Genomic DNA, 27,274 nt, shown 5'->3' with positions numbered 1-27,274 from the left:
TTGCCAGAGTGATAGTGGAACACTCCCCTCTCTTGGATTTCCACTGCTAGTTGGGAAAACCGCAGAGAAACCATACCACCTTGTTTGTTTGTATATGCCACCATGGTGGTGGTGTCGCTCGTCAATACCACCGATTGACCAGTCAAAAGAAAAACCAACACATTGATATGGCATTGACTGTCTTGGTCAGGCTATTGTCCCAAGAGTCTAGTGTAGTAGGAAGTAAGCTCCCTCAATCTTCTTAAGACACATTCGTGAATAGTCGAAGTTCTGTAGGTCAAGCCCATTAAAAGGTTTGTTTTGATGAGCCTCCATTCCAGATTAACATTGGAATCCTCCCTTATCGTAACTAATGACTGAGGAGGATTGCCACCTTGTGACCAGTCTCTCGTCAACTCCCATTGAAGGGACCGCAGGTGGAGACAACCGTTCTGAGTGAAACATTCCTGGGAGGCTAGGATCCCAGCAACTTCTGCCAAAGTTGTGCTGGTAGATGGGGCTGTTGAAGGAAAGGGAGAGCCATCTGAAAGTGCACCAGTCTTTCCCAAAAGGGGAAGACTTTTTCTAAAACTGTCAATATCCATACCTAGGCAGATTAGTCTTTGTTTGGGCACTAGAATCAAAATCTTGATTCATCACAATCCCCAGATTGTGACAACAAAAGCTTGTCTTGGTGGAGTAGTAATTTTTTTTAAGAGACTGCCAAGATCAGCGAATCGTCCAGGTAACAGAGAATACGAATGCTGTTTAGAGACAAAAGCAACTCTTATTGGTACACTGCTTATGATGAACAGGAGGTACCAAGTTGGGATGGATTGGGATCTGGTAATATGCATCCTTAGTCAATCATCGTCGTGAAGTCTAATAGTCTTATTGCCTGCCTGAAATCTTTATCTTGAACAAGGTTTGTTCAATAAACTCGTTCAGGGCCAACAATTCATGACTGGTCTCCAGCCTCCACACGCATACTCTATAGGAAAGTCAACTGAAGTAACCTGGGGAACTGTCAATATTTTAGAGGGAACTCTTCTCTAGCATGGCCTGAACTTCTGTCTCGAGGGATATGTCTTTCGCTGATAACCGGTGGTAGGATGATGACATCATTGTTGGTTGAGGAGGCGGGGAAGAGCTGAGAATTGAGAGTCCACTCTTCTGCCTTGTGATACCACCACCTCATTCATCAGGGCTGCAGGAATCCTCCCACAGGTGGCCTCCTAGGAGGACTGCCAACCCCAGCCGATGTGCCCTTGACCGTGGCTGTTCTGAAAGAGCTGCTGCTGTTGAGTCCCATGCCTCAAGCTGGAAGGGGCGGAACAAGGTTCGTTCTCAAGGGCAGGCTTCTGTTTCTGTCTAGCCAGAGGTGACCATCTCGAGCGACTGGAATTAGAGGTGGAGTGGTAGCTGAAAGGACACCACTTGGTGCACAAGAGAGTCTTGACTCCCCTTCCTCCATTTCTCAGCTTTCACCTCTATCTCTCTGTGTCGGGAACAGAGAACCCTTTACCAACTCATTGAGAGATTCAAGATCTCTTGCCAGTTGAGCTGTTGTGGAACCTGGAGTCCATGGCATTATTACTGGTTAGGGAACTGACTGGTCAAAAATGTGACCACTTTGTCCCCCAATCAAGACACTTCTTGAATGCCTTCTGCTTCTCAGGTTTCAAGTCCCTTTTTTGGGGGGTCCAAAAAGCTCACCATACCAGACCAGTGGTCAATCCATGAAGTCGCCTGAAGAGTGCCCACTACAGCACTTTCCAAGTTCATGGCCTTTGTCAGAGTAAAGGTGACATGCTGTTCTGCTAGATAGTCTATTGTGATGCCTGGAGTAAAAAAATTTTATAGTGAGGCAATACAGTACTTCCTTGTGTGAGAAAAGGCCACAGGAATAGAGTTGAAAGAATGGATTCCTTTGCAGAAAGCTGTGTGAGGAACTTTGTCTAAGGCCTGATTTGACCATGAAAGTTCTAAGATGCGGTCTGGTACTTTTCGCTGCACAGCAGTATCTTTCACACTACTATTTTTTTTGGAACAGAGCAAGGGGCCTTTCTGAGACCATTCACTCAGCGCATGAAGGGCAGCACCTGTAAGAAAAAGTCCAGAGATAAAAAGTCTCTCACTTCTCTCTCCATATTAAAGGGGATCAAGAACAGGAGGGGCAGATCACATTACCCCTTCTAGGACTAGGTCTGAATCCAGTCTTTTACTCCCCAGGAAGCTCGAAAATCCTCTAGGCCATGGAGAGCTTTTTTACTTTGGTATGTATCGAAGATCATTACTTTCTCTGAGATGTAGTAAGGTGAAAGGGGGTTAGGCAGAAAAAATTTCTTTCGAGGCATCAGGAGACTCGGGATCTTAATAGAATCTGCTCCATTCTGAAGGAGACTGGGAGATGTTTCCTACTAGGAACTCGTCGTCATTAAGGAGGACGAACAGGGAGAGAGCGTGAGGTTGAAACAAATTCTATGATACAACCTGTAGTTATCAATATAAGAAACTCTGGGAGATTAGAACCATAACAGGTTTAAGGAAGAGGGTCACCCAGAGGAGTAACTTGACATTGACGGTTGCATTTCCATTAGTCGGGTAGGTTTATCAGGTAGACATGAAAGTATATTATGAGTGTGGCCTTGGGGGAGTGCTCATTCTCAGGCATAATATTTCTCCCTCACTGAACTCCACCCTGGAAGCAGACAGTGTAGGGGTACATCTCAGATCCTGTGGAGTTTGTACAAGGGATGAATGGTATGGTGAGGCAAATTCGTGGTAATTTCCATGTTCCAAACCTCTTGCACTCTGCGTACCAAAAGCAAGGCACCGGGGGGTGGGGGGGGGGTGTGTGTTTAGCTTGCTGGTGCTACATGCACTACTACTGCAGGCTTAGCTGTGTTGTCCAATGGGACAAGTCACTTACTCCATGCATGCATTAAGGAGACCTAGCATGCTGATGTGTGTGTGCATGTCTATGAATGCACGTGTTGAGAGACATGATGCTCACAAACAATTATCTATATGAGAAGTGTGTGGGAGAAATTATAACACTAAGGATGTCTCTTGATACAGAGACAGGTGTGACCATCGATGGGTTTGAAGGGATGAACCCGAGAAGAGACTTCTCTTTGCCCTCGATGAAGACGAGACAGCGGCATAACTAACAACTCCTTGGAAGGTGGCCTTGCAGTTCCAAGAAGGTCCATATAACTTGCAGGGCGACAAGTCCATGCCATACTGGCTTTGGCTTGCCCAGGGACTCCCTATTCGAGTGTATACGTACTCGGACAATAGGGGGAGTCCCTGCTCCTCGCAAGCAGCTGTGAAACTGCTGCGGCCTACGTAAGGTGTGTGCGAAGGTGAAGTGACTCGTCCTAGGAAGTTGACCTGGAGTTCTCTCAGATGGAAATCTAGGCTAGGACTCTCCCAGTATCACCTCGTCAGGGTATGGGGACATGACAGTATTACACTTAATACTAGGAACACAAGGAAGCATGGTTTACCTGCAGTGGTTTGAGGTCAGCTGTGCAGAGAACCCAGGGTGCTGCTTTCTCCAAGCGAGGAGAGGATGAAGAAAAGAATAAGGGCCAGGCAAACCTTTTCATTCATGCAGACTAAAACCGGGTAACAATGCCCTCAACCTTCTGCTACTTGTCCATTAAGGAGCCTAGGTTTAGACCAGCTGTTGTGCAGCCACCACAGAGCCGATAGAGAACGTATCGAGCCTCCTGTGGATCACGTCTTGCAGGTAGTGGGCTGTGAAGGTGGTCTAACGTTTCCACACCCCAGCTTGCAGTACCTGCGTCACCAAAAAATTCTTCTTGAAGGCCAGGGACGTAGCTATGCCCCTGACATCATGTGCTCTAGGGCGACGTGACGGAGAAGGGTCAGGATTCAAGGCTAGGTGTATTACCCTGCGAATCCAGGATGAAATGGTATTACTGGTGACCCTTCTCTTCGTTTTCCCAGTGCTCACAAACAGGGCTTGAACCTGGGGACGAACTGCAGCTGTTCTTTTGAGATACGACCTCAGACTCCTTACTGGGCACAGTAGGAGATGGTTTGGGTCTTCTATTACAGAACAAAGACTCGAAACCTGGAAAGTCGAACCGAGGGTCCGGCACTCCCGGATTGCGAGTCTTGGCAACAAACTCAGGGATGAATCTGAACGTTACCCCCCCCCCATCCCCTTGAATGGCCGATGTCATACGAGAGACCATGAAGTTCGCTGACTCGCTTGGCCGAGGCCAAAGCTAGCAGGAACACCGTCTTCGAAGTAAGGTGGCGATCTGAGGCCTGGCGTAGTGGTTCGTAGGGAGGTCTCTTTAGAGACCTGAGAACTCGAACCAGATTCCAAGGAGGAGGTCGCACTTCCGACTGAGGGCAGGAAAGTTCATAACTTCATATGAGAAGAGAAAGTTCCAGCGAGGAGGAAATGTCAATTCCTTTGAGCCTGAAGGCAAGACTTAAGCCTTTCACTGCCGAGACTGAAAGACGCATTTCCTCCCGCAAATATACGAGGAACTCCGCTATTGCTGGAATAGTGGCATCGAGTGGAGAGATACCCCTTCCACGACACCAACCACAGAAAACTCGCCACTTTGCCTGGTAGACCCCTGCGGATGACCTTCGCAGGTGTCCAGACATCCTGTTTGCAACTTGTTGCGAAAATCCTCTCTCCACGAGGAGATGCTGGATAGTCTCCAGGCGTGAAGTCGAAGCGAAGCTACGGCTTTGTGGAATATGTTGGCATGTGGTTGTTTAAGTAGCTCGTGACTTGGATTCTGCATGATGCCTTAGCGGAGCTTTGAGGGTCATTGAGAAATTGACCGATATTCTGGTCTTGTTGAGTACTCTCTCCTCATCAGACAGAACGGGGGAAAGGCGTGCATATCGACGTAGTCCCACCATTGTTGGAAGGCATCTTGCCAGAGAGCCTTGGGATCCGGGACTGGGGAGCAGTACACCGGGAGCTTGTAGTTCACCGCTGTAATGAACAGATCCACAGTCGGGGAACCCCACAAAGTCAGGACTTTGTTGGCTACTCGAGGATCCAAAGACCACTCGGTACTCACTATCTGCGTCGCTCTGCTCAGACTGTCGGCGAGCACATTCCTTTTGTCCGGAATGAAGCGAGCCGCTAGTGTGATCGAGTGGACTTCGGACCATCTCAGTATCTCTACTGCAAGATGGGATAGCTGTTCTGAAAAGGTACCTCCCTGCTTGTTGATATAAGCCACCACTGTGGTGTTGTCGCTCATCACTACCACAGAGTGGCCCGCCAGGACTTGGTGGAATTTCTGAAGTGCCATAGAAACGGCCTTCATTTCTAGCAGGTTTATGTGAAGGTACTTTTCTGATTCTGACCACAGGCCTGAGGTCCTGTGGTTCAGAACGTCGGCCCCCCACCCTTTCTTTGATGCGTCCGAAAACAACATCAAGTCTGGGGGGAGAACGAGAAGGTCCACTCCCTTTCGTAGGTTCTCGTCGGCCACCCACCATTGAAGGTCCGTCCGTTCCGGTTGTCCCAAAGGGATCAGGAAGTCAGGGGAATCGTGGCCTTGATTCCACCGGGACTTGATTCATCACTGGAGAGATCTTAGGCGACTGTTGGGAACTAGACGGGCCAAAGAAGAGAGATGGCCGAGAAGGCGTAACCACGTTTGGGCTGGAAGCTCTTCTCGTGTGAGGAAGGGTCTCGCGACCTTCCTCAGCCGTGCTATCCTGTCGTCTGATGGGAAAGCTTTGTGGAGATTGGTGTCTATGACCATGCCTAAATATACCAGTCTCTGAGCGGGCTGTAGAGAGGACTTCTCGAGATTTACCATGATCCCTAGATCCTGGCAAAGTTCGAGAAGCTTGTCTCGGTGGCGAAGAAGGGTTGCCTTCGAGTCTGCCAAGATTAGCCAGTCGTCCAGATAGCGGAGGAGACGGATGCTGATCTTGTGAGCCCATGATGAAATCAGAGTGAACACCTTGGTGAACAGTTGAGGTGCTGTGTGCTGTGGAGAGACCGAAACACAGCACCTTGAACTGGTAGATTTTGTTGTCTAGGCAGAATCTTAAGTACTTCCTTGAAGACGGGTGAACTGGGATCTGGAAGTACGAGTCCTTCATGTCCAGTGTACACATGAAGTCTTGTGGTCTCACTGCAAGTCTGACCGTGTCTGCGTCTCCATCCTGAACGGGGTCTGTTTGACAAACCCGTTCAGTGTTGAGAGGTCGATGACTGGTCTCCAGCCTCCAGACGCCTTTTTCACAAGAAAGAGTCAACTGTAGAAGCCTGGGGACCCGTCTACAACCTCTTGGAGAGCGTCCTTCTTCAACATGGTCTGGACTTCTGCCCGGAGGGCGAGTCCCTTTACCGATCCCATGGTAAGGGAGCTCAATGACACTGGATTCGCTGTCAGGGGAGGTAGACGAGATGAACGGGACGCGATAACCCTGACCGATTACGGAAATCGTCCAGGCATCTGCCCCGAGTTGCTGCCACCATGTAGGCATCCCCCCACTGGTGGACATGCAGGGGGACCGCCAATCTTAGCGTTTACGGCCTCAGCCGCTACCTCTAGGATTTTTACCTCCTCCCCTGGAGGACTTCTTGCCCCTTCTGCCTTTGGCATGAAAGGGCTTAGACACCTTTGGCTTCGCTGTCGTTGTCGTCTTAGTGTCCTTAGCTGGACGGGGCTGCTGGACTGCTGTAGGTTTGTAAGGCCTCGATGTCAGGGCCTTATGAATGAGGGAGTCCTGATTGGTCTTCCTCCAATTCTCAGCAGCTCGCTCCACGTCCTTTGGCTCAAACAAGCTCTTACCGAGAACGGAAGAGTGTCTGAGCCTGCTAACATCGGAACTGGGGACCTTCTGGTGGAACCTCTCAGACACTGCGTCCCGACGCTTGAGGATCGTGTTGGCCCACAAGCTCGAGACTTGATGGGCCAGAAACTCAATGGTACGGGAGCCTGAGAATAGGAAAGTCTCCAGTGCCTTCCTGGTACTTTCTTTGGATAGATCCTCAGAACATATCAGGATAGGATGCCCAGAGATCCCAGCCAGATATCAAGCTACGAAGTCGCCTGCATGGCACACTTCGCAACCTTCTCCTGGCTTAGGATCTCAGTAGCAGAGTAGGACACTTGCCGGTTGGAGAGTCTCACAAGGGACTCCTCCAGTGAGTTCTTCTACAGAATGGTGTACTGGAAGACTCAAACAAGTCTCCTCCAGGATTTCAAAGTACCTCCTCTGATGTACTCGAGGAGGAGGGAGGAGCTTGTGACCGGCGCTAGATCTGCTGGAGGAGGCAAGCTCCGAGAGCTGGCCCTCGACCTTGTCTCTGGCACTCTTCATTCCCTGAGACCAGGGTAAAGCTGCACTGGCCCTAGAGGGTTTCTGGGTGCCATAGATTCGGTCCAGGACCGTATCCTTCCCTTTACGAGGAGGAATCTCTGGGTCTGGTATCCCATTGAGGTTCCTCATGAGGGTCAGGACTTGCCAGAACGCATGTTCTGACTCTTGCTGCTCTCCTCCCGATGGACTGGCAGCGAAGTCTCCCGTCCCCAGAGGCTCTTCCTGGGGAGATTCGCGGACGTTCTCCAAGGATCTGTCTGGTTCTTGTCTTGCTCTTGCGGAAGACTTGGGTATAGTCTTCGAGTCCTTCGGTTCCCTCCTAGGAGGGATACAGGACTCCAGCAATGATGGGTGTAAGGTTTCCCCTATCTCTGCGCGAGAAGAATTCTCAGGAAGAGGTGGTGTTTCCCCCATTGGTGCGATGGGGGAACGCACCGGCTCTCCTGAGGATGGGTAATACTCATCAGCAGGGGAGGGAGAGAAAGTCTGCGGAGGGGAGGGAACCTTATGCAAGGACATTCGAGGAGACAATATAGCCCTAGGAGAAGTTACCACAGAGGAGACTCCTCTCTTCCTCTTCAGGGGGTGGAAGCTGCCACTGATTTATGGCCTAGGTCAGAGAGCACAGGCTTCATAGCGTGCATAAGAGCTCTGAACACGGTTTTAAACCAGGGCTGCTGACTGACAGTTGCACTGTCAGACACTCCCTCTGGAGGGAAAGGGATCCTAAGATCCCTTGGAGGAGTCGACAAACGAGGGTTCGCCTGTTGAAGAGCTGCGGAAGAAACAGAAGAAGTGTCCTTAGACCTGTCCAGGAACCTCCCCTCCTCCGACGGGAGCGCTGTTGTGCGCTTGCGGGGAGGGGAATGAGATGATGACCTTTCCGCCTGTAGCCCTGTGACTCTGACGTGATCGTGTTGGCGATCAGGGCGCCGTGAAGAACCCTGTTCTGGATTGCGCGTGAATAAATCGCGCGCAGCAGGATATTCACGCTCGCGCACAGGTGATGGTGCGGGCGCGCGTAGGAGATGGCGAGGGCGTGTGGCGCGCAGGAGCTGGCTTACAGGGCGGGTTTAAAGGATGGATGTGATGGTGCGCAGTTTTGTTGTGCTGCTGATGAGTGCTGGCGCGTGTCTGTCATGACAGGGCGCGGGCGTGAATGCGCATTTTGTAAATGGCGCGATGGCGAGATTGCACGCATGTTGCGCAGTTCCCTTTGGCGATAGTAAGATAGCCGGGCGAACAATTTTCGCAGGTGCCCTTGGTGATCGTGGGCGCGTGTCAGGATGTGGGCGCACAGGTGTGCGCTGTTGCGCTGGGCGCGCAGCAGGAATTGAACGCGTGGGCGTTCGTTGCTGGGTTTGCCGCGCATCGCGCAAAACTGGAACTGGGCGCGCAGATAAAGCTGGAACATTGTGCGCCTTTGGTTTATTACACACAGCTGGAACAGAGTCCAAGGGAACCTGTGAGCGCCCGTGCGCTATCTTAGGATCATCCTGGACTGCGCACTGAGTTGTAGAAGCTCGCTGGTGCGTTGGCGAGCACATGTGCGCTATTGCAGGAACTGCGCGAGGGCGCGATCAGGAACTGCTGAGTGCCTTTGCGCAGGTGAGCACGTGTGCGCAGGCGGGCGTGCCATCTCAGGCACAGCAGATTGGCGTGGGCGCGCAGGGGAACCCTAGCGAGTAACTAGAACATGAACATCAGCAACAGATGGGCGTGCAGGAATAACCTGGCGCGCAAGGGTTTGATGCGCAGTTTTGCGATCAAACCCTTTATGCCTCGAAGGGACCGGTGCCTGCACAATGACAGGATTCGATGGCAGGAGCACAGCATGTCTGGAGGGTGACTGGTAACAGAGTCCCGAAGGACGACCATCCTCCGACGGGGATCGTGAACAATCCCTGGAGAGGTCTAAGGAGGTAGCTGGCAGGATAGGAGAACGGTGAGGTGTCTCCTCCGCAGAAGAAGAGGAGCCGAAGAGGCGCCTCCTAACTCCATTGTGAGGAGAAGGAAGACCTCTACGGCGAAGGGGAGGACGAGCCTTCCGCCTTATACGCCCACGAGGGGCTGAAGGATCATAACTCTCACCTTCATAAGGCCTCCAAAGAGGAGTCTCTGTTAGTGAACTCCCCCGAGGGGGAGTAGCACTTGCAGGAGAGACCGTAGGACTAAGTTCCGCCCTCAAATGTTCGGAGGGGGAAGCTAAGCCTTCAGCTACCGCAGGAACAGCAACAGACAAGGGTGTATGACTAGAAACACTCGATGCCTCCGTCACAACATCAACAAGAGACAGAGGATCTATCCCTGCTGTTGTTGGCGATTGCTTGACAGCTGCACCAAGTTTGATCATATCAAACAGGGCTTCCTTGGAGGGCGAACCCTGAAGCCCCAAGGAAGCCCTAAGCTGCAATAAATCAGGATTATTAACAATAATATCCTCCTCCGGGGGAGAAGGGGTAAGTGCCTCGCTATGGGAGGCAACTTCCTCTCCCGCACCCCGGGATCGGTGAACAGAAACACTGTCTACGCTACCACTCGCCGGCCTCCCGGGAGAGGCCGATCGAGCGGGAGCTTCGGAGGAGGAAAGGGCTACCGAAGAAGCCGCCTTGGAATTTTCTCTCTTCAAAGAAACCTCTGAAGGAGAAAGATCCCTTTTAGCCTTCTTCTTACGGCGTCGGGCAAACCTCTCCCACTGGGAGGTAGACCACTCCCTACACTCAATACATACGTTCGTACTATCACACTGTTGGCCTCTACAATGAGGGCATAAGGAGTGAGGATCGGTATCCAAGGCCGACATAAAAGTACCACAAGGGCGGCCGGGAAGTCCAGGGCATGTACGCATGATGAAAAATAGAGGCCAACTTCACACACACTCTGGAAGAAAAAGAAAAACAGATTATGGCAGTCAAAACGAAGGAGAGCGCAGACACGTCTGTTGTCTCTCCGAGCCAGAAGCAAAGTGAAGCACTCACTGTGTGTGTGAGGGGGGAGGGGTAGTAAGCTACCCTCCCTACCCCCCACTAACTAGCGGCGGGGTAGTAAACCCTCGTTAAAATTTTATGGCTCGTAATTCAGCTACGTCGAAAGTAATTACCCTATGTAAATAGCGTGGTTTGTATTTCAGATACGGAACAAATTATTTTTTAATCATAAAAGCTAGTTCACTTGAATCCTTTCTTATGAGTATATTATATAGGCCTTTGATTATATTGAGTTTTTTTTTTCTCTTCATTTAGGGGGTAAAGTATAAGTAAATAAATTTCCACTTTTGAGGTTTCAAAGCAATTGGTTTTGAGAAATGTGTGTAAACAGTTCTTATATAAAATTTTAAAATGCCATTTAATAGCTTTTTCTTTATTCTAGGAGCAACTGGGAGCAAGTACATTGTCTTCAGGAAAAGCTACTGGTTACTTTTGAAGACACTTCACTTGGTGTTTCACTGTTTTGAAGCATTTAACTGCTGTTCCTAGCTTATGGAGAAATGGGGTTTGTTTCCTCAAGTTATGTTGATATGGCCATTTAAAATATGGGAATGTCATGAGTAAGGCTTCTTCCATGAACTTCGTTTAAATGTAATTGAAGAAGACTCAAAAAAAAAATTTATGCACTACTTATTCACTTGAAAGAATTTTTTTGACTGCTTTGACTGAACATCGGCTAAATTTTGCTGTATATTGATTATTTTTTTTTTTATTGTTATTAGTGTATGAGCTATTAAATAATGTTCACGTCTAAAGTGTTTGTTAATAATTCTCCTCTTCATATTCAAACCTGTTATAAATAATGTATTACTGTACTGCTGTTCATAATGTGAGCAATGTAAATGGTATTAATAATAGGGATGTTCCAAGACTAATACAAACCTGTGTCCTTTTAAATAGAAATAAAACTTCAACAAAGATGGAATGGTAGTTAAGTTTTAACAAGGTAGTTGATTACCAATAACGGTCACTTTTGATGCCTCTTTATTTTATAAATGGACGCGCAGACAGACTAGGGATAGATTGAAGATAGAAAAGGATATACAGTTGTTTTCCTAATAACCCTAAATGCTTTACAGGTTTCTGTGCCAATTTGCTGATTTCCTCATCATACATATTTACTGTTGGGCAGTGCAAGAATTAGAGGCATTGCTGCTTCTGAAGGGGTTATCTCATTGTTGATCGATCTACCCTTCAACTAATGGGTACTGTATTCCGTCGGTTCTGCTCTCGGTCCAGACTGTGCATACCATGTGAAAAAAGCACAGTCGTCAAAGATGTGTCAAAATCCAACCAACTACGAGGATGATGCCCATGAGCTTCAACATTCCAACTGTGACTGGTCAGGCAAGTGCAATGAAGCCGAAGCTACTATAGCTCCTCTGAAGGGGGTCCGATGGTCACTGATCAACATTTTGACATGCTTCAAGATCTGACACCATCCTTGAGTTGCTATAGAGTCAGAATTTCCTTGAAGGGCCCTTGGACTGAATGAACTCTTATCTCCAGACCTGAGATTTCACTTTGGTCCAGTTGGTTAACCAACATCTTGCCTCTCTTTGCATAAGATATCATACGTTGCTGAGGGAGCGTACCCGTATCCCTTCCCAGCATGGTGCACCAGTCGGTGAAACAGTAGACCAACCGAGTCCAGAAATGGAAAGATGCCGTCTTCTCCTTGCTCTCCAGGCATGTTATACAAGATTTTTAAAGATTTTTAAAGATTTTAAAGTGGCTTTCAATTATTGGCCTAAAAGGCATATTCGTTTGATTTTGCAGGGTTCCAGCGCACGTAGGTGTGTCTGGAAATGAAGAGGCAGATTTATAGGCAAAGAGCGCTGAAGCCGAGTTACTACCAAGAAGGTATCCCAATTCTCTGTAATGATTTTGTAACAGCAATTAAGAATTCTATTAATAACAACTGGCAACAACATTGGGATAGGTTAACCAAAAATAAGAAGAGCGAAATTGCGATTGCTTTATCCCCTTGGAGGTATACCCTGAAAATGGGAGACTACTATTTGTCATCTCTGCATGGTCACACTCAGATGACATGAGTTTCTGCTGGCCGGCCAACACCAACCATATTGCGATGACTGCTTGATATACCCCTGACATCTATATTCACATCTTGTTCGTTCAGGGCCAGATCTCTCACGTTCACATCTTCCTTTAATTTTGATATTACTAAATTGTTTTGTGTGGCTTCACATATGCAGTGCGGGCATAACCAGTCTAGGTTGTATTCCGTTCATTCTCACTGATGGCTGTCACTATATGCACACATCTCTTATGGAAGTCAATTACATTCACATACTATCCATTTTCTCCGTTCTCCATCCGTGTCATTACATATGAAGCAGGCATAGTTAAGAGCAAACACAGTGTACTGTTACTTATCACTTAGGTTTCTCCATAAGACTAACTAATATCTTTTCAATGATATTCCAAGCGAGAAACACAAAGCTAAAACATGACTCAGGCCATGTATAGCAGAGCTCGATACAACACGTCCACACTAGCACTGACAACGAGCACAGGAAGGGTTTCTTTTAAGGTCAAATTTTACTAATTTTTCAGTTGAAGCATAAACTCTGAGCAACAGCTCTTAGTAGAGTATATTTATGCCAAGTCAAAACTGATGTTACCTTTTCATAGATCATAAGACTCCCATTTCTCCAAAAATGGGCATCCACAAACATCATTGAACCAGGGTTTGGCTTTCATTTGTCATTTTAACAAATGAGAAGGAATAAGCCTATTAATTATGTTGACTAGATTCTCACTCAAGAAAATTACAAGCTCAACACTTATACAATTGTAACCAATTCAAATACAAGAGATCCCTCTAAGTTCCATTCCATTCTGCTTGAGTATGACATATCAGGGATAAACTGCTCAGTCTTTATTACTGTAACAAAATCAAGGCCTGATCAGACATCCCAACAAGAGGACCAACCATATTTGTTATAACACCAGGAGAGTCGGTGTTTACTAGGTCAAAGCAGTTACCAGACCTGTGAGAAGCCTTGCTTCCGACTTGTCCGACTTGCTTACATCCTGATTCAGAGGCAAGGTCCAGAGCTCTTAATACATGGTGATTAGTATGAGAAACAAAATATGCCTATTCCCTATGGTGAGCATTGAACTTGCTAACTAGTATGAAAGTGGCCTTTCTATCATTATCTTGTATCTTAGCCATAGTTGTAAGAAGATCCTAATACACACTGTAATTCCCCTAGCCCTAGAAATAACATCATTTCAAAATTAATGGTTCCGTAAAACCTGGTACCAGTAGATTGGGGTTGTGTGTGTATTGTACCACTATACAAGGGTAAGGGAGATGTGCATGAGTGTTGTAATTCAAGGGGTATTAGTTTGTTGAGTGTAGTTGGAAAAGTGTATGGTAGAGTACTGATTAATAAGATTAAGGATAAAACAGAGAATGCAATCTTAAAGTACAGGGTGGTTTTAGAAGAGGTAGGAATTGTATGAATCATATTTTTGCAGTTAGGCAGATATGCAAGAAATATTTAGCAAAGGTAAGGTGGTGTACGTTGCGTTTATGGATCTGGAGAAAGCGTATGATAGAGTTGATAGGGAAACCATGTGGAATGTGATGAGGATATATAGAGTTGGTGGAAGGTTGTTGCAAGCAGTGAAAAGTTTCTACAAAGGTAGTGAAGCATGTGTTAGGAAATGAAGTGAGTGATTTGTTTCCAGTGAGAGAGGGGCTGAGACAGGGATGTGTGATGTCACCGTGGATGTTTAACTTGTATGTTGATTGAGTGGTGAGAGAGGCGAATGCTCAGACGAGAATGACCATGAATGGGAGGTAAATCAGTTGTTGTTTGCGGATGATACTGTACTGGTTGCAGACGCGGAAGAGAAGCTTGGCCGATTCGTGACAGAATTTGGAAGGGTGTGTGAGAGAAGGAAGTTGAGAGTTAATATGGGTAAGAGTAAGGTTATAAGATGTACGAGAAGGGAAGGTGGTGTGAGGTTGAATGTCAAGTTGAATGGAGAGTTACTTGAAGAGGTGGATCAGTTTAAGTACTTGGGGTCTGTTGTTGCAGCAAGTGGTGGATTGAAAGTAGATGTACGTCAGAGACTGAATGAAGGATGCAAAGAGTTGGGGGCAGTTAAGGGAGTAGTAAAAAATAGAGGGTTGGGCATGAATGTAAAGAGAGTTCTGCATGAGAAAGTGATAGTACCAACTGTGATGTACGGATCAGAGTTGTGGGGAATGAAAGTGACAGAGAGACAGAAATTGAATGTGTTTGAGATGAAGTGTCTAAGGAGTATGGCTGGTGTATCTCGAGTAGATAGGGTTAGGAACGAAGTAGTGAGGGTGAGAATGGGTGTAAGAAATGAGTTAGCAGCTAGAGTGGATATGAATGTGTTGAGGTGGTTTGGCCATGTTCAAAGAATGGAAAATGGCTGTCTGCTATAGATGGTGATAAATACAAGGGTTGATGGGAGAAGTAAAAGAGGAAGGCCAAAGTTTGGGTGGATGGATGGAGTGACGGAAGCTCTGGGTGATGGGAGAATAGATGTGAGAGGGGCAAGAGAGCGTGCTATAAATAGGAATGAATGGCGAGCGATTGTGACGCAGTTCCGGTAGGTCCTGCTGCTTCCTCCGGTGCCTTGGATGACCGCGGAGGTAGGAGCAGTAGGGGATTCAGCATTATGAAGCTTCATCTGTGGTGGATAACGGGGGAGGGTGGGCTGTGACACCCTAGTAGTACCAGCCAAACTCGGTTGAGTCCCTTGTCAGGTTGGTAGTAACAGAGAGGAGACGTCCCCTTTTTTGCTTCATTTGTTTGATGTCGGCTAACCCCCCAAAATTGGGGAAAGTGCCTTGGTATATGTATGTAAAACCTGGAATTAGCAGCACAAAGCCGTGCCTCATTTGAGAAACCGTAGTTTCTGAGCATAATACATAATAGAATATCATACTGTCTGGAGGCAACTGTAGTACATGAATATTGCAATTCATTCCACTCCACTGGCGAAGTCACAGATATTGCAATACATTATACAACAATGGCGAAGTCTAAGATGCACTGGTCCTGGATTTTGCTCTCAATATTTCTAGACTGGGTAAGAAATAACAAGAAAGTTCATCATAAATGAAAACAAATATGACAATAATAAAAAAGTTCACAGTATATACAGGGTAACTAGGATTAAAGACAAATGCCAGATAAATTTGGTCAACATGGTGGAACTGACACCATGCAAAGCTTAGTATCCTTCAGGATAGATGCTTAAACTTTAGGATGGACAGTAATGATGATTTAGAAAATGAATACCAGAGAAAAAAAGAAGAAAAGGTAAGGAAAGGCAACTTCTTAATAAACCACTAGGTATCCATGGCCCTTCTTTAATCTGGCCATACACACCATATTAAAAAACAAGAGGAAGAGAAAATGAATAGAATAGTGTGGCTCGGTGTATCCTCAAGCAAGAGAACTCTAACCTAAGACAGTGGAAGGCCATGGTATATAGGGTATGGCATTATCTAAGGCTGAGAACAATGGTTTGATTTTGGAGTGGAAAGTAACCACTGTACAATTACTGTAGTTAACCATTTATGAAGAAAGAGAAGACTATGTAATAAATTGACCTGTCTATTCCATGTATGTGTCGACAAATGAAGAATGAACCGTAACCAGAGAGGGATCCAATGTTGTATCATCTGGCCAGTCAAAAAACCCAATACACTAGCAGTAGTATCTCTCTGGGTGACTGGTGCCTTGGCCAACCTACTGCCCACAAGCTGAGGTGAAAAGTCGTGCCAGATCAAAAACGATTGCTCTACCCTTCTGACCCTGCTGATGTGATCGTCAGATGGGAAGACTTACAGGTGCAAGGTCGATCAGCAAGCCACTCCATTTTCTGCTTGGGTCCGAGATCAAACTTTCCTGTTTGTCATAATTTCCAGATTGCTTCAAAAATCGGTAAAAACAATCTTGAAATAACAGACTATTTAAGGAGGCCAAGATCAGGCTATCACAGAGATATCTTCATAAAAGTACAGTATCCCATGTGAAAGGCCAATCTTACACATAACAAGAGTTGGAAAGTCTAAAGTGCAGAGCCTTGAACAGTAATTATCATTTTCTCTTCCCCTCCCCATCCCCTCCCTTACTTACTTTTTTTTGCCAAGGGTTATTTATTTGGGAGTTTCATTTTTATTTGATCTTATTTCTTATTTTCCAGAGGGTAAGTACCGATAGTGTATAATAAAAAGGGAATTGAGGTTTAAGTGAAAACCATAACTATCTGTTCCAGTGAACGTTGTGTTTTCCCTGTGGTTTGGGTTAGTTTGCCTTAGTATTTGTTATTGATTTTATTTACTCATTTACTATTTGAAGGGGTCTCCTTTTTTGAAGGGGGGGGGGGGACGTCTTTCATGGCTGGAATTGCCGGCCATTGGAATTATGACTTTTTTCTTTTTTTCTTTACGTGATCAAGTGGAAGGTTGGAAGAATTGTCTTTGAGGACAAGGGAAGGTACTCCTGATAGTCCTGATGGATAGGCACCTGAATAAAACATCCTTCAGATCAAATGAAAGCATCAAGTCATGCTGAGAGAAATATGAGAACACGATAAGTTTTTTCAGCATCCAGTTAGCATTTTGGTTATCAAGAAGGTGATACTATACCTGACAACTTGTCGAGTCCCGATATCACTTTGAGACAATGGCCGTATGACTCCATAGTCATAGAGACACCAGCAGTGAAGATTGTAACTTCTGCCTTGACTCTATCCAGGGGAAGGCCTGCTGCCTGTGCTCAAAGTGGTTCAAGCAGGGTAGCAAACAGGGCACTATCCTCAGTCATGTACAAAAGCATCTCGCCTTGACCTAAGGGAAGACCCCTAGTCTAAACTGAATCACCCAACTCAGGAGATTGTTCCTTCCCCCAGCAACACGAATATTAATATTAACTCTCAGGTCAAAGGACTGATCCAGGAACACTCCCAGGAGATAGACAATGGGATGGGTCTCAGTGTCTGCGTGTCAGCAAAGGAATGCTCCCTGGCAATACCACTTAACTTGCCTTTGATATAGAAAAGGTAAACTAGTACCCTTCTCTCTGGTGATTAGGTCTAAGTGAATGGTCAACTCAGTGCTCAGAACCACAGAGTGGTAGCAACCTGTCACTCAAAGACTTCGAATTATGCTTCCCCCTTTAACTGCGTATGAAGAAGTCATTTATTCATTCCATTCTCTCCTCCATTCATTATTCTCCTATGTTTAACAATTATAGGAGAAGATGCATGCTGAAATTCCATCCTCCTCTGGCCAAAGAAGGAGGTGCTTAGGTCCCGGCTGGGCCATTCACCTGTTACAAAAGTGATACCAGCTTCTATCACATGGGGATCATGCTCCAACAGCCTAACCCCATAGGTACTGGTTAATGGCGAGTACCGTTTCGCTTGGAAGAGATCACTAATCTTGTGATCGATTTCCATTCTAGACTACTGCTTACACAAATAAGTGTCAGAAGCAGAAAAGAGGGGGAGCATACTCACTTTATTGTCTCCTTCCCAACAGTCCTCAAAAATTCCTTGCAGAGGAGTCTAGGTTTGAGTGATCGATGACTGTGCTCCCACAAGGAAAGAAGGTACACGATCTACTCCAACAGGAACCATTAAACTGGGAGGTTCAGTTACTGAGAGATCAATAGGCAAACAGTATTAGGAGCATTCCACCAATATGCTTCATTGGGACCAAGTTAAAGGCAGTCTAGTAATCCTTTGAAACTGACAAAGGGGGTTTCTGGAAAATTTAAAGATGGCCACAAACCCTGAACGTCAAAGTTAAAGTCTGTAGGCATGGTAACAGTCAAATCTTGGCACAGAACGGCAGTCAATCCCTAACTGGGGAAGGCACATAACTTGGTATATACTAAGCCACACAATGAGTGAGGGTCAGTTCAACCACTCCCAAGCCTACGGAGCTTCTGTAGGGGTAACAAGAGGTCCAGGTTGGTAGAAGGGGAAAGAAAGAACCAAAGAGTTCCTTTGGCAACAAAGATAGGAAAATCCCCTTGGAAAATATAGGTGAAGTCTTTTTAGGTTTCTTCCTTTCCATGATTATAACCTACACTCATCACAGAAGGAAGACAGCAAATAGCCATACCCCCATAAAAAGGGCACAAGATACATGGTGATTTGAAGTAAAACCTATTACGTGTCTTGCACTTCCACAATTCCACATATCAAAGGCTTTTTTTATCCATAGTGAGAAGTGATTTATTATACTGTATTATGAACAAGGTAATGAAAGGAAATGACTAATGGCATTCAATGGAAAGAGGACCAGAGATTATGTAATCTTGAATATGCATGTTATATAGTTCTAATTGCCTCTACAATGGTTGAAATGCAGGATATGATTGATAGGTTATTACTTGAGGGGAGAAAGGTTGGATTGGTGATCAACCAGAGGATAGACTAAGATCATGCAGATTCAGTGTGGTGATCAGATGAACTGCCTTATTGGAAGAGTAATATTACCCAAACCAAACTCTTTCATATATTCAAGGACCATCATTACCAGCAATGAAATGGTATTTTCATTATAAAATAAATTTTTGAACATACTTACCCGGTACTTATATATAGCTTAAGTCCCTGACGTCACGGCAGAAAATTCAAAACTCGCGCCAATCGCCAATTGGATAGCCAGGTGTACCACCCCTGCGCCCTAGCGAGGTATCTGGGAACCATTCCAGGAACCCTCATATATTCCATGCCTCTAGTCTCTTAGAGGGGAGGAGGGTGGGACTAAAATTATATATAACTACCGGGTAAGTATGCTCAAAAATTTATTTTATAATGAAAACACCATTTTTAAACATAAGACTTACCCATTAGTTATATATATATATATACATATATATATATATATATATATATATATATATATATATATATATATATATATATATATATATATATATATATATATATATATATATATATATATATATATATATATATATATATATATATATATATATATATATATATATATATATATATATATATATATATATATATATATATATATATATATATATATATATATATATATATATATATATATATATATATATATATATATATATATATATATATATATATATATATATATATATATATATATATATATATATATATATAGCTGATTAACCCCTTTGGTGGAGGGTTAGAGACAGCTAGTATATCTGAAATTCTATTTAAGAGTTAATTAAAACAAACTTAAGGGTTCGTACCTGATAAGGAAGCTGACTTCAATGATACTCTACCTCATTATGTTTGCTAGCCTTACGAGATCCAGCGGTCCTCCCAAGGGGCCGAAGATCTCGAAGAGACTGTCAAACCGGTGTAAGAACCTCATTATGACAGAAACTCCTCCAATAACCAGTTCCGGGCGCTCTCAAGGAACAAATATGGCAACCTGACAAAATCAATAATTGTGGAAGACTGACACAATCTCCACAAACAACCATAAAAACAATTAAAAGTACCAAGAGAAGAAAAGGTTATTGGGATTATGGGAACATAGTGGTGGATCCTTCACCCACTATTACACTCGCTGCTACGAATGGACCCAGAGTGTAACAGTCCTCGTAATAAGTCTGAACACCTTTCAAATAATATGATGCGAACACAGATTTGCTCCTCCAGAAGGTTGTGTCCATAATGCTTTGTAGTGATCTGTTCTGCCTGAATGCTGCCGACATTGCTACTGCTCTGACTTCATGAGTCTTGACCTTTAAAAGTCCAAGGTCTGATTCAATACAATGAATATGTGCTTCCTTAATCAAAAGCCTGATAAAAAATGACAAGGCATTTTTAGACATCTGTAATGAGGGCTTTTTGACCGAGCACCATAAAGATTCAGAATTACCTCGTATATCTTTTGTTCTATCTAAGTAGCATCTCAGAGCTCTTACTGGGCATAAGACTCTTTCCCCCTCTTCTCCAACCAGATCCGTAAGATTTGGAATCTCGAATGCTTTGGGCCAAGGTTGAGAAGGGCGTTCATTTTTGGCAAGAAAGCCTAATTTTAAGGCACAGACGGTTTTACCATTACGAAATCCAACGTTTTTGCTAAACGCATGTATTTCACTCACTCTTTTGGCTGTTGCAAGACTGACCAAAAATAAAGTCTTCATAGTAAGGTCTTTCATAGAAGTTGAACCCAGTGGCTCAAACCTGTCGCTCACAAGATACTTCAAAACAATATCCAAATTCCAGGCTGGAGAATCTTGGTTTCGTTGTTTTGTAGTCTCGAAAGACTTTAGAAGTTCTTGCAGATCCTTATTGTTAGAAAGGTCAAGGTTTCTATGTCTGAACACAATTGCTAACATGTTCCTATAACCTTTAATAGTAAAGGAGGAGAAATTGCACTTCCTGCGAAGGTGTAGCACGAAATCCACAATTTGAGCTACAGAGGTACTGGATGAGGAGAGAGAGTTGACTTTACACCACTCTCTAAACACCTTCCACTTGGACTGATAGACTTTGATAGTCGAAGTTCTTCTGGCTCTTGCAATGGCTTGAGCTGCCTCCTTCGAAAAGCCTCTAGATCTAGTGAGTCTTTCGATAGTCTGAAGGTAGTCAGCTGAAGAGCGTGGAGATTTTGATGGAATCTTTCCAAGTGGCGTTGTCTGAGTAGATCTACTCTTAATGGAAGTATTCTTGGAGTGTCTACCACCCATTCCGGGGTTGTCTAAGTAGATCTACTCTTAATGGAAGTATTCTTGGAGTGTCTACCACCCATTCCAGTACCTCTGTAAGCCATTCTCTTGACGGCCAATAGGGAGCCACTAGGGTCATCCTGATCCCTTTGGATGTAACAAATTTCTGTACTACTTTGTACAGGATCTTGTATGGTGGGAAGGCGTACAGATCTAGGTTGGACCAGTCCAAAAGAAACACGTCTATGTGGACTGCTTCTGGATCCGGTACAGGGGAGCAATACGCCTCTAACCTCTTTGTCTTTGAGGTTGCAAAGAGATCTATGCATGGACGACCCCAAAGACGTCACAGGCTCTTGCAAACATGAAGGTTGAGTGTCCACTCTCTAGGTAGGATCTGACCTCTTCTGCTGAGGCTGTCTGACATTACGTTTTTCTCCCCTTAAATGAACCTTGTCAGAAGGATAACGTTCCTCTCTCTTGCCCACAAAAGGAGATTCTTTGCCGTCTCGTACAGAGATATCGAGTGGGTTCCCCCTTGCTTTGAGATGTACGCCAATGCTGTCGTATTGTCCGCATTGACCTGAACCAATTTGTTCGTGACTAATTCCTCGAAACTTTTGAGGGCTAATAGAACTGCCAACAACTCCTTGTGGTTTATATGTTAAGATTTTTGGTTCTCTGACCATAGTCCCCAAGACTTCCAACTTGTTTAGGGTTGCTCCCCATCCTGTGTCCGAGGTGTCGGAGCATAACACAAGGTCTGGGCTCTTCACTGATAGGTCGAGACTTTCCTGGAACTTGTTTGGTTCTTCCCACCACCGAAGGCAGTCTTTGATGGAGTTCGTAATCGGAATGGACATCCTTTCCAGGTCTCTCTACTTGTTCGAATGGCTGTTAAGATGGAACTGGAGAGGACGAATGTTCAGTCTTCCTAGAGGAACAAATTGTTCCAAGGAGGAGAGGGTTCCTACTAGACTCATCCACTTCCTTGCTGAACATATGTTCTTGTTTTGAAACAATTGTAGTTTCAATCTGGCTTGTTCCATCCTTAAGGGAGACGGAAAAGCCCGAAAAATCTGACTCCGTATCGTCATCCCCAAATAGAGAATCTCTTGAGATGGAACCAAAAGAGACATTTCCTTGTTTACAAGGAGACCCAGCACTTTTGAAAGGTCCAATGTTGTCTGAAGATCCTTCAGGCAGTGATCGTATGAGTGCGCTCTGAGAAGCCAGTCGTCGAGATACAGGGAGGCTCTTATGCCCCTTGAATGGAGGATCTTTGCTACATTTAGCATGAGCTTCGTAAAGACCTGAGGTGCTGTGCAAAGGCCGAAGCATAGGGCTCTGAATTGGAAGGCATCTCCCATGAAGACAAACCTTACATAAGGTCTGAAGCTCAGATGGATAGGGATGTGGAAGTAGGCGTCCTGGAGGTCTAAAGAGACCATCCAGTCTCCCTTCCTTACTGCGGCTAGCAGTGACTTCGAAGTCTCCATAAGAGAACTTCGTCTTCATGATGAACTTGTTCAGCGCACTCACGTCCAGGACTGGACGCCATCCCCCAGAGTTTTTGGGTATCAGGAACAAACGGTTGTAAAAACCTGGTGAACAAATATCCTGTACCTTCTCTATGGCCCCCTTTTCTAACATAAGAGATACTTGGTTCGATAGAGCTTGTCTCTTTCCTCCTCTCTGTATCTGGGAGAGAGATTCACAGGAACTAAGACCAGAGGAGGGCTCCCTTAAAAGGGGATCTTGTAACCCTCCTTCAAGATCAGTATAGACCACTGATCTGCTCCTCTCTTCTCCCACGCTCGCCAAAATTTGAGTAGTCTGGCTCCTACGGCCTGAAGGCGAAAGCAGTCAGACTCTGCTTCGCCCTGCTCTGAAGCCTCTTCTCTTACTCATTCTAGCATCAGATCTGGAACTACCCCTGCTGGAAGATCTCCCTTCAAAGGGCTGGGAAAACTTGGGAAAAGTTTCTTCCTTAGGTTTGCGACTGGCCGACCGACGAAGAGCGTCTATGAGGCTTGAGAAATCTCCCTGGGCAGAGGCAGGAATCCCCAAGCCGAGAACTTCTCCTGTCTCGTACCAGATACTAGACCTGGAGGCCAGTCTAGCCGGAGGAAAGGAGAAAGCTGCTTTTCCTAAGGCTTTCTTAGACTGTAACCAGTCACCCATCAATTTAAGAGCTCTCTTAGATGAGCGTGATAACACCATCTTGGTAAAGCGAACTTTCTTAGAGGTTTTCCCAAGAGTAAACTCAGATGGTGGAGAACGTAGAGCCACAGGCACAAAAAAGTCTGAGTACTCTTCCGTAAAAACTTTCATCAGTTTTTTCAAGTCGACAGAATGACGAAACGAAACTGAGTCCTCGTCTTCTGAAACATCATCAAACTCCAAAGAAGAAAGCTGGCCTTCTATGTCCTTCTCTTGCAACGTTCCTTTGGGAGCAGCAGGGTTGAGAGCAGTTTCCTTACCAAAAATATCCTGAGTGCCAACAGCAATCAGGATCATTATGAATAATATTAAGCGGCTGTGCCGCTTGCGGCTCTGCCGAACGCTCGCGATCAGCTCGATCAAAGTCAAGAAGTTCCTGCACTTGAACTGTATCAATGTCTTGAAAATAGTGAGCCTCATTATCATAATCCAGACTAACGTCCGAAATATGATAAAAGGATAGGACGTTCAGGATCATACTCTGAAATGCGCTTGCCGTCAACTCCTGACAAGCGTTCGACACTACGAACCGCTTGCTGTTCAGCGACTCGTTCGTCTATTTTCCGTTCGGAAACACGACCTGGAGGACGTTCACTAAAATAATTAGCGGAGTGAGAAGCTTCCTGAATTATAGGACGTTCGACAGCCTGTTTGGCAGGACATTCGGGAGCCTGTTCCGAAGGATGATCTGCAGCCTATTTCGTAGGATGTCCAGGAGCCTGTTTCGAAGGACGTTCGATAGACTGTTTCGAAGGACGAACGTCAGACTGCTTCTCAGGACGTTCGATAACCTGTTTAACAGGACGTCCGTCTTTCTTTGAAGGACGTTCGAGCACACTGTCTGAAGGAAGGATCTCCTTGCTCTTGTAAGGGCGTTCGCGTTCTATATAAGGGCTGTCGACTGCGGACTTAGGTGAACGATCACGATCACTGCCTAAAGGATGTTCATAGTGGCTAGCAGGAAGCTTAGATCCTCGATTAAGAGGGCGTTCGAGAACACGTCCTACAGGAAGTTTCGAAACTTGTAGAGAAGCCTGCTCACTGTCTCGATCCCGACCAAAACTGTCACGTGTGCTGATATGAGGTTTGTCACTACGCTGGTAGCTCTGCATAAACGACGAGAGCCTGCTTTGCATGTCTGGTAGCATAACAAAGTTAGGATCCGAACATTGTGAAATCGGTGATGAAATCACAACGTTCTCCTCATCGCTAAAAGGAACAGAGCGCCTGGAAGGTGAAAACCAGTCTGAAGGCTGCGTGGGAGCCTGGAATGAGGTTAAGCCTGGTCCTGACTGCATTTGAGGATCCTTGGAAGCGTCCAATGTCCCATAAGGACGTTTTACCGGAGGACTTTCAAATGTCTCTGGAGTATCCCAGTGACTACATCCAGGTCTTGAACTAGAAGGACATTGGTAGACTTTATCATAGGTCCTCTTAAGAGGTCTGAAAGCAAGTTTCTAGCGTCTCTTAGGCAAGGGGTCATCCGAAGACGACGAGAAACACTTAACCTCACCTTTCCATTGGTGAGGGCGAACGTCCTGGGAGGCGCCACAGGTACGTTCGAGGGGACATTTCGACATTCCTTCTCCCAGGGGTAGGGTAGCTTGGAGAGGTCTAGGACTAGGAGGACGACAGACGCGAGCAGGCGCACCCTCCACTGCACTCTTTGCACTTTCACCTTTCAATTGTTGCACATCGGACATCAGCTGTGTTTTGTCCGCAGCCAGAGATTTAACTTAGCACCCAGCGCTTGAATCGCCACGAACATATCTTTTAATGACAGCTCATTAGCAATTGCAATAGTGGGATCGGGATCTACCACTACAGATGAAGGAATAGGATTAATGACATGGGAAGAGGAAAAATCTCTAGAGGAGCGAGAAGAACTACGCCTCAATCTATCCTTTTTGAGTTTACGCCTGTATCTATCAAACTCAATCCAATCATGCTCTGATAGTAGTACACACTCATCACAACGATCACCCAAATCACACACTTTACCTCTGCAAGCAACACAGAGAGAATGGGGGTCAAGTGAAGCTTTTGCCATTCGGGTTTTACACCCACTACTCACACATAACCTAAAAGTTATAGGGGGGGTGGCCATTTTGAAAATTTAAAGAGAAATCAGACAAGCAAAGGTCAAAAATCTTCTAATCCGAATCAAATAAAAGAATATCCAAAGCGAGATCAATAACAAGCGAGAGTCAATAACCAAAGTTTTGTACTTCACCAAAATAAGATCAATAATGACGAAAGTAGAATTAACGTGTCGCCGCTAGCGACGGCAGAGAATATATGAGGGTTCCTGGAATGGTTCCCAGGTACCTCGCTAGGGCGCAGGGGTGGTACACCTGGCTATCCAATTGGCGATTGGCGTGAGTTTTGAATTTTCTGCCGTGACGTCAGGGACTTAAGCTATATATATAACTACCGGGTAAGTCTTATGTTTAAAATCACTTACTTACAGAATTTAAGGAGGGAATGGGGGGGGGGGGGCAGAACATGCAATGGGCATGTTAAAAACAGTTTGGAGGTCAAATCAAATATCAGTTCATAGCAAATCAAAATATACATTTCATAGTTGCTTGCGGTACAGCACTGTAACAACTGGTGCAAAATTTCTTGCCTTTAAGAATACAGTAAAGTAATGAGATGGATTTAGGGATTCAAATGGCAGCAGCAAATAAATGTGGCATTTCATAAGGGTACAGGGATGCCCAATGTGAACAATATACAGTAGTAACATTATCAAGATGGAGCATATTTCAAGAAGGAAGATGAGTTATCCAATATGTACCAAAATGGAAGCTGCTGGGCATGAGAGGATATGGTGGACCAAGAGAAATTTGGCTGATGATAACGAGTAAGGAGGATGGATCCGAGAATTAAGTTGAGCTCAGAAAGATGGCACAGGACAGAAACATATGGCATGAATGCATTGAGGCCCTATTTATATCGAGCCCTACCTCGGGTGATATTTCATGCATTCTGGTTGAGTAAGCATTGCAAGTCCTGTTGGTGTTCTGCTAATAAGGACAGCAACATCAGCATACTGTAGGTGTGCTAATTTCTTATTACCAATCCAGTCAAATCCTTCTCCACCATCTCTGATTGTTCTACACATTACAAAATCCATGAAGAAGATAAACAACATAGGTGACAACACATTACCTTGGAGTACTCCACTGTCTACTGGAAATTTATTTAAAAAGACTCCATTAACATTAACTTTGCTCTTGGTACCCTCATGAACAGAGTTAATCAAATTCTCATATTAAGGAGGAATTCCACAATAACGTAAGACTATCGACAAAATTGGCCGGTGCACACTATCAAAGGCTTTTTCATAGTCCACAAATGCCATCAAAAAAGTGGATTTCTATACTACACATTGCTGTACTTGTCTCAAAATGAAAATTTGGTCATTACAACTTCTACCTTTTCAAAATCCTGCCTGTTCATCTCTCAGCTTTTCATCAATCTTTCTCTCCAGTCTCTTTAGAATAAGCATACTATGTATTTCTATAACTGACGTAACTGTGATGCCTCTGTAATTATTGTAATCAGTCAGGTCTTTTTTTTTCACCAACACTCCCAACTCCCATTCATCAGGTTTTGCCTTTTCATGACACATTCTACAAAATAATCTTGTAAGTATTCAGGGGGTCACTTCATTTTCAGCCAGTATCATCTCAACAGTTATTCCATCGTATCCAGGAGCTTTCCATCTCGAGTTCTTTAATAGTAGCTTCGACTTCAAACACACTGAATTCATTCATGGGCACATCAAGGTTTTCATCAGCTTCAGGTATATCAATCAAATTATTCCTTGTATCTCACTAAAGTGTTCCATTCAACATTGTCTTTCTTCATGTTCTGTAGTTATAACAAATCCATCTCTTTTTGATGGGTATATGCTTCTCCTTCTTGGCCCCAGTAGAGATTTCATTAATAATTCTATGAGCGATTCTTATACCATAGCCCCTCCCTAAATTCATAGCTTTGTCA

At 45.0% G+C, this 27,274-nt stretch overlaps 2 long non-coding RNA genes across 8 annotated transcripts in view; one reads left to right on the top strand and one right to left on the bottom strand.

Annotated features, from left to right (window-relative positions):
- LOC137618188 (uncharacterized) overlaps positions 1-11,027 on the top strand; it is a 64,013-nt gene extending 52,986 nt beyond the window's left edge. For all 4 annotated transcript variants that reach the window (XR_011039748.1, XR_011039749.1, XR_011039747.1 and 1 more), the window contains one exon: positions 10,702-11,027. This is a non-coding gene — a long non-coding RNA (uncharacterized lncRNA). The remainder of the gene's footprint in view (positions 1-10,701) is intronic.
- Positions 1-27,274, bottom strand: part of LOC137618187 (uncharacterized) — a 44,692-nt gene that overhangs the window by 4,372 nt on the left and 13,046 nt on the right. The gene's annotated exons all lie outside the window — the stretch shown is intronic.

Source organism: Palaemon carinicauda, chromosome 24 (genome assembly GCF_036898095.1).
Source record: "Palaemon carinicauda isolate YSFRI2023 chromosome 24, ASM3689809v2, whole genome shotgun sequence".
Lineage (NCBI taxonomy): Eukaryota > Metazoa > Arthropoda > Malacostraca > Decapoda > Palaemonidae > Palaemon > Palaemon carinicauda.
This window is presented reverse-complemented; position numbering and strand designations above follow the sequence as displayed.